The sequence below is a fragment of the Corvus brachyrhynchos genome, unplaced genomic scaffold (assembly GCF_000691975.1).
Source record: "Corvus brachyrhynchos isolate BGI_N302 unplaced genomic scaffold, ASM69197v1 scaffold101, whole genome shotgun sequence".
In the NCBI taxonomy this organism is placed as follows: domain Eukaryota; kingdom Metazoa; phylum Chordata; class Aves; order Passeriformes; family Corvidae; genus Corvus; species Corvus brachyrhynchos.
The window spans coordinates 4,117,728-4,130,874 of NW_008237239.1; the positions used below are offsets into that span (position 1 = coordinate 4,117,728).

The 13,147-nt window shown below is 37.8% G+C and overlaps 1 long non-coding RNA gene across 1 annotated transcript in view; it reads right to left on the minus strand.

Moving 5' to 3' along the window:
• LOC108445558 overlaps nucleotides 1-8,857 on the minus strand; it is a 41,349-nt gene extending 32,492 nt beyond the window's left edge. The window contains exon 1 of the long non-coding RNA XR_001860450.1: nucleotides 8,584-8,857. This is a non-coding gene — a long non-coding RNA (uncharacterized LOC108445558). The remainder of the gene's footprint in view (nucleotides 1-8,583) is intronic.
• Between the last annotated feature and the right edge of the window lie 4,290 nt (nucleotides 8,858-13,147).

A 13,147-nucleotide genomic window follows, 5' to 3' on the forward strand; every position in this document is an offset into this window, starting at 1 on the left:
TGCTGAATGTGCCTGCAACAGGGCTCATAGGACATAACCAGCCATCTGAGCTTGAATGTGTGGGTTAGTTTGTTTGCTTGGGGTTTTTCGTGAGGGGAGGTGGGGTTGTATGTGGATATATTCTATAAACTCTGACCAATCTGGGCTCCGAACATCTGGGAGACTGCAGAGCTTTTCTCTGCTTCAGACCAGTTTGTTCAGTGGCTCTTTTTTATCAAAGGCCCAGCAAATGGATTTGGAGGCAAATTCTCCAAACTCCGTGGAAGACAAATGATGATTTATTGCAGCACTCTCCTACCATGTTAACTTGAAAAGACAACTGAATGCAACTTTTCATGTAGAATTCCATAGCTCTGGTACGATACACACCTCTAAGAAGAGCTCTAAATATGTTACATTAAAGCTCCTGTTTTATAATTGGAACTACCTAATTCCACCATACAGTGCAGAGAAAATCTGGACATCAGAAGAGGTCAGGCTGTGGTGAAGCAAGAGGGGTTACATGTGCTGTCCTGGTAGCTCAAAGTCCACTGACAACTAGCAGTGGTCTTACTTGGGGATTTAAAAAATTTTATTATCCTAATAGACCATCTAAATCTGTGAACTGGACATCTGATCTCTAAAAATTTTCCTCCACCCACAAAACCAATTATGCACTTGCCACTAAACAGCTGCCTACTTCCAACATTCAAGAGAGTACAGAGTATGAGGAATGTGCCTCTGACACGTACCATAGAAGATCTACAGGAGAAATTAAGGTTTCTTCATGCAAAATTTAAAAATAGAGTATGGCATAAAATCTAACAGTACCTATTTACAATCATATTAAGAAATTACTTGGCAGACTGTTAACTTCAGCTATTAAAATAATTATTCAACGTGAGAGAAACTAACAATTATATTTAACATTGGTTTGTCAGAACTTTCTCATTTATTAAGTTCAGTGACAATGCCTTTAAGAATAATATGATAGAGGAGTATCTTACCATGAAATATAGCAAGAGACAGCTTTACTTTAAGCAGAGATTTCTGTTTACTTTAGATGAGCCACTGCGAAGTCTTTGCTATGCTTGTTACTAATTGCAGTGATTTAAAAAGACTTTCACTTTGATCCTGTACTCTTGGGATAGTGAGTGCAGTAACTCCAGGACTGTGTTCTAGACCTCTCCTTTTGTAAATCTATTTTGAAATGAGTTATATGGGGAAACCTTCAGAAATTCAAGAAAGTTTTTGATGTGAAGTCCTGAAATCTTTTTTTTAGGGGAGTTTCTATTGTAGCACCATCACGGTGACACTGCTGAACTACGGGGATTTAAGAACTTGTCCTGCACATTAGATATCCCTATCAAGTAAAAGCAGAAGAATGTGCTGCAATTATAAATAACATTTTAGACATGACACAAGTGCTATGTATTTATTTTAGACACAGCAAGGAATGCAAATGAATTTCTGCTAACAACTGGTATTCTAAAGTATTAAGTTTTCTTCCTGGATGAAGTTTTCCCATTATGTCTCATTATTTCAGCCAGCATTTATGCTTTTATGCCTTTTTCTTTTTTTGAGGAGATATTCTACCAAAAATAAATAATTAAACCACAGATGAACTGTCAAAAGGGAACATTCATATTTTAACGCAACATTAACATTTTGGTAATTAACATGGCAGTTAATGCTTTTAGCAGATGTAACAACATTAGACTTGTAAATTTTAATTAAAGTTAATAGTTCATGATAGCTGTAGGGATCAGGCATCCTCTCTGGATACTGAAAACATGTCTAATGTGATTAGAAATACTAATTGAAGAAAAAAGGACTGCTATAGTAATGACTGTACTTCTTTATCCTACTAAATTATTACAAACCTGCAGGAAGTTTTAAAAATATATTTGTAGGAGGAAGCTTGAAGAGTCAAATGCTCCCCTTGAAGAAATTAAAAGGGGTCAAAAGAACATTGCAGACATTTCCTGTGTGTTAGAAGGGGAAAATCATTAATTGAAAGCCATTGCTCCTTCCTTATCCTCCTGAGATCATATTCCCAAGAAACACTATAAAGTTATTTGGTTACATTTCACAACCCTTTTGGATTTAATTAGGAACTAATGGGTTAGTTTTAATTCCCTCAGAGGCTTTGAATTCCAATAGCAGGCAGAGAAACAAGACTGGCACTGGGAATTATGACTCAAGTGGACATCTCTCAGTTTTAGTGCAAGTTAAGAGATTGGGAGTGAGTCCTTTTCATGGCCTGCTGATTCATGAAACATTTTAATAACCACAGGGAAAGGATTAGTTTTATTAAGGGTAATTACAAGCTGCTAGCCACCTATAAAATGCACCCCCATTTTATTGTAAAATGCCAGCAATATTTATTTCACTTGTTCTGTCCATTTTTTCTTGTCTTAAGCTGGCTCTGAAGTCAGTAGAAAACTTCTGTAGTCCCCATTCTAGCAGAATTGCCACTGAAAATCATGTTCTTTCTAAGGTTTCAGCTAATAAAGACTAAACAGTGGAAATTAAGTTTGCTTTTTTGACTGACAATAGTTATTTTTAGGATAAATGCACTTATTCCCCACTCATGCCGTTAGCTCCATTTCTGTCAACACCCTTCCAACATCACCATAAATTATTATTCATTTGCATTGCAGCACAGGCATAGGCTCCATTCAACCAGGCAAAGTGCAAAGACATGGTGAGAGACAATTCTTATTTGGGAGAATTGCACTCTAACCAGTTGTGACACAGGCTGAGTGAGAGAAAGGATGCTAGCAGAACAAATGCTGGTTTACCTTTTGTTTTTATCTGAAAGGCTGGAACAAGAGATTAGGAAATTTGGTCAAGCTTATATATATGGAAAGAATGAATAAAGTGATTTGAATTAAATTTCTTGAGTAACAATGGAATTGAGAACATACTGGTCAAAGACATAGTAGACTCTGGGCAAAATGCCTACATGCAATGTAGGTACCTTTTTGTCTCGTGTCAGGACTAAATGTAAACACTAAATGGTGTTTAATTAATCATGAACCTCAGGCTGCCTTTCTGCAAAGGTGTACACTTTATTGAGTTCAGGCAAGAAGACCTGAACTGTGTATTTACAATAGCTGTCAGGTCTATCACCTGGAATGATACAGTGGATAACACAATGTATTCGAATATGCACCTCCATGAGGTCTGTGGCTTCATTGACTTGTGTGCTAAATAGACAAGACATCTACCATGGTCCATTGAAAAATCCCAATATATTTTACAAACTTTTAAATTTTACCTGTGTTACAATGTAAGGTAACTTGCTCCTATGGACACCCCAGAGTTCAACACTGGGGGTACAATGGTGAGGATGTCTGATTTACCCTGGGTTTTATTCAGGTGGGAGAGGAAAATTAAAGTTATGGTTAAGGTTTCAGTCATTTTTTTAGACACCACATCCTCATTCCTCATTTCCATCACTAAAGCCCATGGGATCTATATGCATGGATATTTATTTTATTTGGCTTAAAATGTAATGGCTATGAATTTTCATTCATAATACTGCATTTTTGTTTTGTCGTATTATAGTAATAATGTCTCCAGCATAACAAGCTGGCAGCTATAACTTACTGAAGGAAAGGATGAACTTGACTAAATTTTACTTTTTTCTTTTTTTTTTGTTAAAATTCCCAGGTCCAAAAGCTAAGGCCCAGGTCTTCAGCTGTATAAATCAGCATGACTCCACTGAAGTCAGAGCAGCTACACCAACTTACACTAGGTAAGAGTCTGAACTTCAGTGACACCAGATACACAGTTTACAGGTTTTATTGGCAAGTACACATTTATAGACTTGGAGGCAGTTTCTAATCCTGTGTCATATCGTAAACACTACCACCTTGGACAAACAGAGAGAACAATAATTTGGACGCTGAAAGTCTTACCCACTTCTCTAAGAGTTTCTTTTATATGAATATGTTTCTGCTCTTCTGTGAAAGAGCCCCATGCACGTGAAAGAACCACATGCATGAAGGACCATTGCCAGACAGAAGTTAGATAGTTTCTACCACTAGCAAAATGTACTAATACTCAGATTCTGGCATTCAGAGCCGGGTAATCAACTTACAAGGTGGAAAATTGAAAAATATATAAAGGGAATACTTTGCCATCACTGATTAGTCACACAGTTCATTGTCGCATTGTTACTGAAACTGTTACATTTGCACTGTTCAAAACATGCTGGACCTTTAGATAAATGTAAAGGATGACTTAGCAAAAAAATAAAATCTTGAGAAGAACAGTTTGGGGTTTATGATAAATATTTGTTAAACAGGAAGAACTGAGGTAAGACATAATACAGATGAATATGTCTGCTGCTGGTTCTTGAACAGTCATTGCCATCATGCGTAAATGGCAGAACCAGCCCTAAACTGCATTTGAACTTGCTGCCTGGGTAGTCTGTTACTGACATTACTAAAACGAGGGTGAGTAGTCCTGCCCTCAGGGAACATGGGGAATGCCAGGAGATGCTGAGGGTAGATGGGGGTGGACTGGGGTATAAAAAGCCTGAAGCCGGCTCATCTATCTGCAGTGGAGTGGGAGTTTGGATGGACAGAACAGCCTGTCCTACACTGAGATCAGCCTGTGGTCAATTAACCTGCACCAAAATGTAGTTTTCTTCATTACCAGTAAGCTAGGTTCGGCTAACTGTGCTCACTACAACAAATATTTTCTTCCTTCAGTTAAACAATAACACATGTATTAAGATAATACATCAAAATAGCAGTGTGCTAGAGCAAAGAAAAATTTTGAAAAAAAGAACTGTATTTAACTGTGATTATGTATATAGAACCAAATTTTAGGAAAAGGTATTGCACAGTACTTGATATAGCTCAGTACTGATTCTTTCTTTTTATTGCAGTGCAGCTTAATTTCTCTAAGCAATTTTAGTGAAGATTTGTCGAGAAGTTTTACTGAAATACAGGAATCTCCTATTATCCAAGTTCCCTGTTTCCACATACCTTTCCAAAAACTCTCACAGGTTTCTGTGGTACAAAGGGATTCCCTGTAGGAACTTCTCATAATATCCACATACGCAAACCATTTTTCTATCCTGCAGGCTTCCTGCTTCTGATGTGTTTGGAAGAGGTTTTATAATAAAGTTTTATACCATTACTAACATTTTCCTTCAAATGCTTTTGGTCTGCCTTTTACAGTTTTACATTTAGCTTGCCAGAGGTTTTGCTATTTTCTGTTTTTCTCATCTGAACACAGTGTTTTTTAGGAGTTCCTTTTCCTTTTTAATAATATCCTTTATTCTCATGTAGAGCTCTGGTAGTCTTTTGGAGACCCTCTAACTGGCTTTGACAGATGATAGATACTTACTCAGAAACTCTAATACAGGTCATTTCCTCCTAATTTACTTTTAACAAACTTCCTTGATTTTATATAGTCCTCTTTGCAACATTCACTGTTGCTATAGTACGTTTATTTGGCCTTTTCACTTCTACAGGGTTTTTGAATTTGAATATATTATGATCAAAATTCTAAAACAGTTCTTTGATATAGAAATTCTGAAGAACGTCTGGTGCCCTGCTTGATACAAATCAGGAGTTCTCCAAGCTCCCCTGGATTGCTCCATTTAATGATTTATGTTGTCTAAAAGCTTAAGTTCTGCATAAAGCCCTATCATAATATTTATCCAGGGCAAGTATAATGGAGATCTCTTTACCCCTGCCTTCACAGCCTTTCTCATTTCCCCATCCATGTCGCAGGCAGCTATCCTAGCCTTTTTACTTTTAGTAACAAAGAACCAGGAGAGAGGGAGACTTTTCAGGCTTCAAGGACTTAGAGCAGAGCAGTTGCTCCTTTTGATTAATTTCCTGTAGTTTATTGATTTGAAGAACCTGAAGAATTGTTAACCAGTGAGCTGTTACGTTATGTTCCTATCTCTGTGACCTCAAAGACATCTATCCCCATCCTCCACTGTCCTAGTGAGCTCTTTTGCCTGAAAGTTTTAAAGTTTTCATATCTATATTTCTCCTGAGTCTTCAGTTTATTCTGTTAATGAACATCTCAGGAGTCTCCAGCTGTACAGAGGCCTGGATAATAGCGGAAGCAAGTTAAGAACAATCCAGGGAGCTGGGCTAAATGTTTGAATTCCTGGTTGATTTTTATGTTGTTACCTAACACTCTCTAGGTGCTTTCAAGTCTAGCAGCTTAGTCCTGACAAAGAACACTGTTTTCAGAGACAATCCAAGTGTCACATTGCCATCCCAAATAATACCCTTTGTCATCATTTGATATTTTTGATATTCTCAAACCCTGACTATATTTATAGGTTATATATATTCACAGATTTCAATGATCAGAAGAAGACTGGTGCAACTTTCTTAAATCAATGCTGATATGTAAATAGATTAATAATAGCATGGCTAATGAAGTGTAGCATCCACTGATAAACAGGGAGGTCCCTGTTCCTTCTGTCTCTGGCCTGTTCAATTTCAGGTCTAAATCATTTGCTGCCAACACCTTCAGAAGTTGGTAAGACTTAGGGAACAAGCCATGTTCTCCCTCACAGATTCCTAATTCCAGTCTTTGTCCATTTTCTCTAATCCTTTGCTAGCTGGTTAGGCAGTGTCCCCTCTGGCCTCTGAGAGAAGCATTTGCCAGAGATAAGCCTGCTCCTTAACAATCCCTAAGGCTACTGGATCTTCTGGAGCCTCTTCTGCCTTTCTGATTCTGTTTGATATAAAGTCTCCATTACAGGGAATACTAGACAAATTTATTTAACTGTAAATGTGCATTGAAAAGCAAAGAAAAACATCCTTCTATAAATAAACATTTGTACAACCCAGGTCTGAAGAGGATCTTCTGTGGTATGTGGAAGATGTGTCACTCTGCAAATTTAAAATTAATGGGGGCAGTGTAGTTACATTTATATGAAAGCCTGTTTGCCTGGTTGTGATGATGAACTAATTAACTAAAGCAGACTATTCAGTTTTAGGTTCTCTGAGTCCCAAGCACCAAGAATAAAATGGAAACAACCATCTTCTAAGAAAGATAAGGTTGGAATACAGGAAAGAGGAGATGTTTCAGCAATTGGTAATGTCAGGCTAAAGTAGCCATTGGATTCAGGTGACTAAAGAGAGAAGTCAAAATATTATTCAACTGTACAGTGAAAAAGCAGCATGGAGAAAATAAAGAAAAAAGAAAGTGAAAGAGCACTGAGTATAAAAATAGGATGAAAGAAAAAAAAATCCAAATACAATCAGATTAAGCAAAGGAACACAGCGAGAAACCTACCGTAAGAAAGGCAAGTAGGCCCTGGGTTACTCTCTTCTTATGCATGAGCCTTCAAATGCTACCTAAGTCTAGATTGTGAATTGCTCATTTTCCATTTAATAGAGTTTAGAAAATAGCAATAGCTGGGTGTTATAGTACTAATTGCCTTTACCTGTGAAAAAATGAGACCTAATAAGACTCAGTATTTTACAGTCAGCTATACACCACATAACAATCTCTCCTTTTTCCATCAGAGGTTTTGCAAATAGGTGACTACCTCACACAACCCAATTTCTGGTTGAGGCTGAAGAGATTTTGGAGATGGGAAACAGTCAGTGGAATTGCTGATTGTAATTCTTTTGAGTAACTTCTTAACATTACATGGCAGATCTATCACTCTGGTATGTGGGGAGCCCTGAAGTATTGCACTTTCTACAAGAAAACAATCCAGGGAATTCTTGTTCAAGAAAGTGTATTTGCAAGACAGTTTAGCCACAAAAAAAAAAAAAAAAAAAAAACAAAAAACCAAAAAACAAACTCTTAATCACATTATTTTGGAATTCATTCTTTTGGACTATCTTAAAGAAATACAAAATGCACATCAAAGGGGAAGGTTATAGGGTATGTCTGATTCCACAGCCTGGGCGGTCACCTTGTTACTGTATTTGGCCAGTGGTATCGAATGCCCCAATGCTAACACAGGGGCAATGTGCAGAATGATTAACAAATCAGAGAAATGAGAGCCAACAAAAACGATTTCCTTTCAAATTTCATTAGACTTTGTATCACTGGAGACACTGCAGATGTCTCAAAGCTGAAAATTTGCCTCAAAAACACATATAATTTTGTACACAGGGAGGCGAATAGACTTTTTCCAGACACACTGGCCCATTTCCTACTTATTTTGCAAGGTTTAAATCAAGTATTACTTTACCTGTTACAAGGGAAAGACTGCAGCAAAACCTCAAACTGCAACGAGAACTTAAGTTTTGCTTTGGAAAAATCAGGTACATCTAACTCAAGATAATTTTAAATTACTCCTTTCTCTTTTTTAAATTACTGGAGTGCCTTTTACAGAGGGCTTCTACACCTGAGGAAAAAGTTATTTGATCACAGTAATCCATAACCTTACTGGGGAAACTGTGGTCAGCTTTCATACTTTTTCCCCATCATTGGTTCTTAAGGCTTCTCTTCTGTGTAGTTAATTGCCTTTCCTTGCACTGAAGCACGGTAAACTTTCAGCAGCCTGAAAAACCGTAGTATTCTGGAATTCAGTATTTTTTAATCTACTTAAACCCAGTACTGTTGCAAAGTAGAAACTGGAGGAGCAGGACTCACCAAGAGTCTGGTCTTTTTTGTTCCCGTCACTTTTATTTCTCCCAGTATAGCAATAAGGAGTTTGTGTCACTTCCAGATGATGTACTCAGTTAATATCGAACGTCTCGCAGAGTGAGTACCACACCTCATACACAAAATGAGCAAGTCTGGTGGCATGCTGCGTTTTCAAATCTGGCTGGGCCCAAGCCTTAGACCAGTGCTGCTCAGAGCAGTGCAGAGAGGCCAGTCCCTGCTCCAGAGGCTGGACCTGGTGTCCCTCCCGTTCCCGGCGTTCCAGATTTAACTTTCTCATGGTAATATGTTAGAATAAGATGTTAGCTTTCCCATAGCAAGCTTGCTTGTTGTGTGGCTTTGATGATAAGTGAAGCAGAACTTTATAACACCTGGTGCTTGAGACATATTTAAAGAAGTTAAGTACATGGTAATTCTCTGGTGAGATGTAAAACTGACTGAGGAGCAACCAGCTTCACTGGCAGCTTCTGAGCACAGAAACCTGAGCACATCTGGAGGAACTTTGTCAGCAAGATTTTCCTGTCTCAATTTTCCTTCCAAACCACTGTCTTGCTCATATGGCATACAGGGCTAGAAACTTTTCAGGATTATTTGAGAGTCATGCTAATCAGTGCAGAAATTAAGAGATGAACTTTTTAATGTGACATAACAAAGAACTTCAGTCATTCTGGATTCAAATGTTATTTTTTACTCTTGGAACAGCTGATGGAAAGTCTTAGAAATACACAACACTGTAGGTGTTCTGCATGTACTGTGGTTAGGTTTCTTATTGCTGATTTATTTATACAGTGAAACATCAGTTAACATTTGAACATCCTAGTTTAGCTGCCTTTCTAGAATGATATATTTTTTTATGCTGGGGCTTCTTGGGGTTTGGTTAAATAACTTTCTTGTAAACTTCCCCTCCTTTTTTTTTCCCCTTTTTCAGATATTTCTTTTGATTGTTTTCATGTGCATAACATTACTGATTGCTAGTCTTATCTGCCTTACCTTACCAGGTGAGTCTATTACGGTAAACTGTGATTAAAAACAACTCAGTATGTTGCCATGCCCAACCATGGCAGATGTTTTGAAACCACTGTTTAAAGTTAAAGGGCAAAAACATGGAGACTTGTCTCATTTTTAATCATTTTTCATCAAATTGTAATAATCTAAAAATATAAATGACAGAGATTGCCATTCCCTTTTTGTTGCAGAATAATTTTCCTCTTAAGGACAGGGCTTTTGGTGCTGAGACAATCTCAGTAGTATTGAGTGAAAAAGAGAACTGAAACTCTTGCACCTATTTTACTGTTTAGAGAAAGAAAATATGTAGATTGTTTCCAGGTCTTCTACAGTATTTTCTTTAATTAAATATTCTGAAGATGTCATTATTAAGTCCTGTGAGGAGCAGGGAGTTGGACTCAATGATCCTTAGGGGTTCCTTCCAACTTGAGATTTCTATGATTCTGTGATCTTGACAGGTCACTAGGAAATTTTGTGAAGTGGTATGTATATCACTTTAAAATGTCTGAATAAGTGCTTCAAATCAAAAGCACTTGGTATTTTTTAAAATAATTTGTAATAAATGAAGCCATGTTAACCAGCTTCAATTTCATAACCTGTCTGCTGTAATACCTTGTAATTTATACCTTCTTGTATTAATGATCCTGAAGTCAATAATGTGTTGAGATCAAAGTTATAAATTCTGCCCTCCCTCCCCTCCCTCCTCCCGCTGCAGGGCCGCCCGCAGTGCGGGGTTTGCCCGCCCGGCTCCCCGGGGCCGTCCGGGGCTGGGCAGAACGGAGACCTTGTGGGAAACGCTGGAAGGGAGGCATCCTCCGTCTGGGGAGTGAGTGTCCCCTCCTTCACCTTTCCGAGTACCCAGGCTCGGTTATCCCGGTACTGGCCCCGAGTTCCTTTCAGTGTCCATGCGAACCGAACCTGCGTGGTTTTAAGGTTCTGAAATTGAGAACGCTGTTCTTTGAGCGGAATGTGCTTTGATTTGCGCTGCATTTTGTGAGGAGCATCACTATTTGAATGGTAAAACTACTTAAGATAATCACCCTACTTCTGGTAAAAGATGATGAGAGGATGTGTGTTCATTGATCACACAAATATTTAATTCTTTATATAAAGATAAAAACTTTCTAAATGCTTTTTCCCTTCTTGCACGCACTGAATGGTAACTTTTGTCACCTTTTGAAGTGATAGCAGTGTTTGCTCAGATTGCAATAGTGGCATCACTTCTCAGGAAAGGTCACATGTGCACAGTAATTTCACTGAATGTACAGGGTATATTGCCTATATAAAGTTGTATTACAAGCTTAAGATGCAGAAGTTGCAGTTTAATCTATAAAATACATACTCTGGATGATTAGATTGGATGGTTAGATTCACAGATGGGCTAAATCAGGAAGAACAAAATTTAATTTTTTTTTTTTCCCAGGCTGTTCAGGAGATAACTCATGTGTTGCAGTGCTGTAGAAATGTCTGTATTTAAACTACCGACTTACACTGTCTTGAGAGAGACAAAATGAAATGGAAAACAGTTATTAGTTCATGGCCGATGGAAAACTTAGAGGCAGGAAAACTGATGTGTTCTGGAAAGAGGGAAACTTACAAGCAATGTCTGGCAGCTTTAAAGTTTGTTTGTTATTTTTAAGTTTTTTGATACTGGAAGAAAGAATAATATTAAGAGCACTTGTTCTTTAATTTCAAAACATGAAGATACTATATTTAGAAATACCTGATGTTTGGGTAGATGGCTTGTCAAAGCACACTTAGAGATTGTTCACTGTAAGCATGGAGATACTGCCTTTCTCATAGATATCTTGTATTCAACATACCATTTAGTCATTGCAGTAAAAAAAATAATTTGAGAACAAATCAAGGAATTTTGTTCAACCAAAAAGCCTTTTTTAATTGACTTATCACAACGCTTCCATGGTCTACACAAATTAGATTAGTAGATTCCCATCCTCACCATGGAAGGTTGTTTCAAAAGAAGAAAAAAATATAACATTTTAGAGCTCATGGGAAAGCCTGTTAAGTAAATGAGAAAGTCAAATGAAAAATGACTTGCAGGAAGTCAGTTGCTCATTTTACTGTGACCTGTGGTATCTTCTGAACTGTAAGATAGAGCCATATAAGCCCATCCATGCCTTTCTTTTTTTGTGCAAGAGTTGTGCTCAGTTGCACTAAATGTAGCCAGTCCTGTGTATTTGAGCACATAGACAATCTGGTGAGGCAGTTTGTTCATAAATACACCCCCTCCACGTTTAATTAGCTTAGTGCAGTACTCTCTGCATTTATACTGCCGCTAAATTCAGCTTATCACCATCAGTTCCTTGCTGCCTTCTGAAGTTTGACATTGTTCCAAACATCTGTGCTGGATAGTTGGTTGAGTTCATGTTACCTTGGGAAGTCCCTTAGGAAAAGTGCAACTGCACCAACTTCTTTTCTACCTTCAAGGGAAGTTTTTGGTTATTTGGTGTTTATCCAAAAATCCCTCGTGATTCCCAGGGAGTAGGGTTTAGGAGAGGGTGGGGATTATCCTATGAAGGTTGATACTGTGGGTATTTGTAGGAGTTAACTGACTAATTCCCAGAGAATTTGTTCAGTTTATCTGCGTTCCATGTACTTTGCAACAGAGATGAAAATAACTGACCAAAATACCAAAGTGGTGATAAGGGCAGCCTTTAGAACACTGTTTTGCTGTATTTATCACCATTTGACTTCCCTGGCCACGTGGGGAGGAACTGAGCCCTAGACTGAAGTGCATCATCTCACTTTGTGTTTCCTTAGTAAGTATTAAAGTGATTCTTCCTGTCAGGGTAGTTAAAAAAGCTGCAGAGAAGCAATGCTGTTACAATGAGTTGCTTCTCTGGTGAAGAGACTCCTGAGCATTTGTCTCAGGCATGTGAAACATAACTGTGATTCAGTCATGGATTTTGTACCTAGGAAATGCACAGTATTTCATGTGCCATTACAACTAGTTGGGCATACAGCGCTTATTTATGCAAGGGAATTTGTTATAAAATTTTAAACAACACATTAAAAAGAGGAATTTGTAAGAAAATTCTATGAACAATCACATTAAAACCTGATTGCACATAGTTAATCTCGCAATATTAGTGACTTTTGTTTTGCATTATAGGTAACAAAGTAAATAGACTGTTTGCATCATGCGGCATTTGGGAGCCTGCATTCAAGCCTCTTCAAGCTGCCGGGAATGATTTATAACAAAGTTATTGCTGTCTTGTTTAATAGCAGTATTTATGTTGGACCAGATGAATTACTTCACAATGTCATAAAAGTTCATGTGGAGCTTGTAGATTAGATTGTTGCTGAAGCCTTTGGGAGGTATTTGAATTAGGTGCTGTGAAGTGTTGATGAACCAGTCTTTTTCAGTTCATTTCAATTTTCTGTGGTTAGTGTACAGAGCTTACGAAATTACTGATTCTTTGGTAGCTGGAAGGCAAAAGTATCACAGGTGAACTAAAAGTTACTTCTAATAATAAGTAAAAATTTGTGGTGGGAAAACACATAGCCTTCTGCCCTGTAGAGGCCC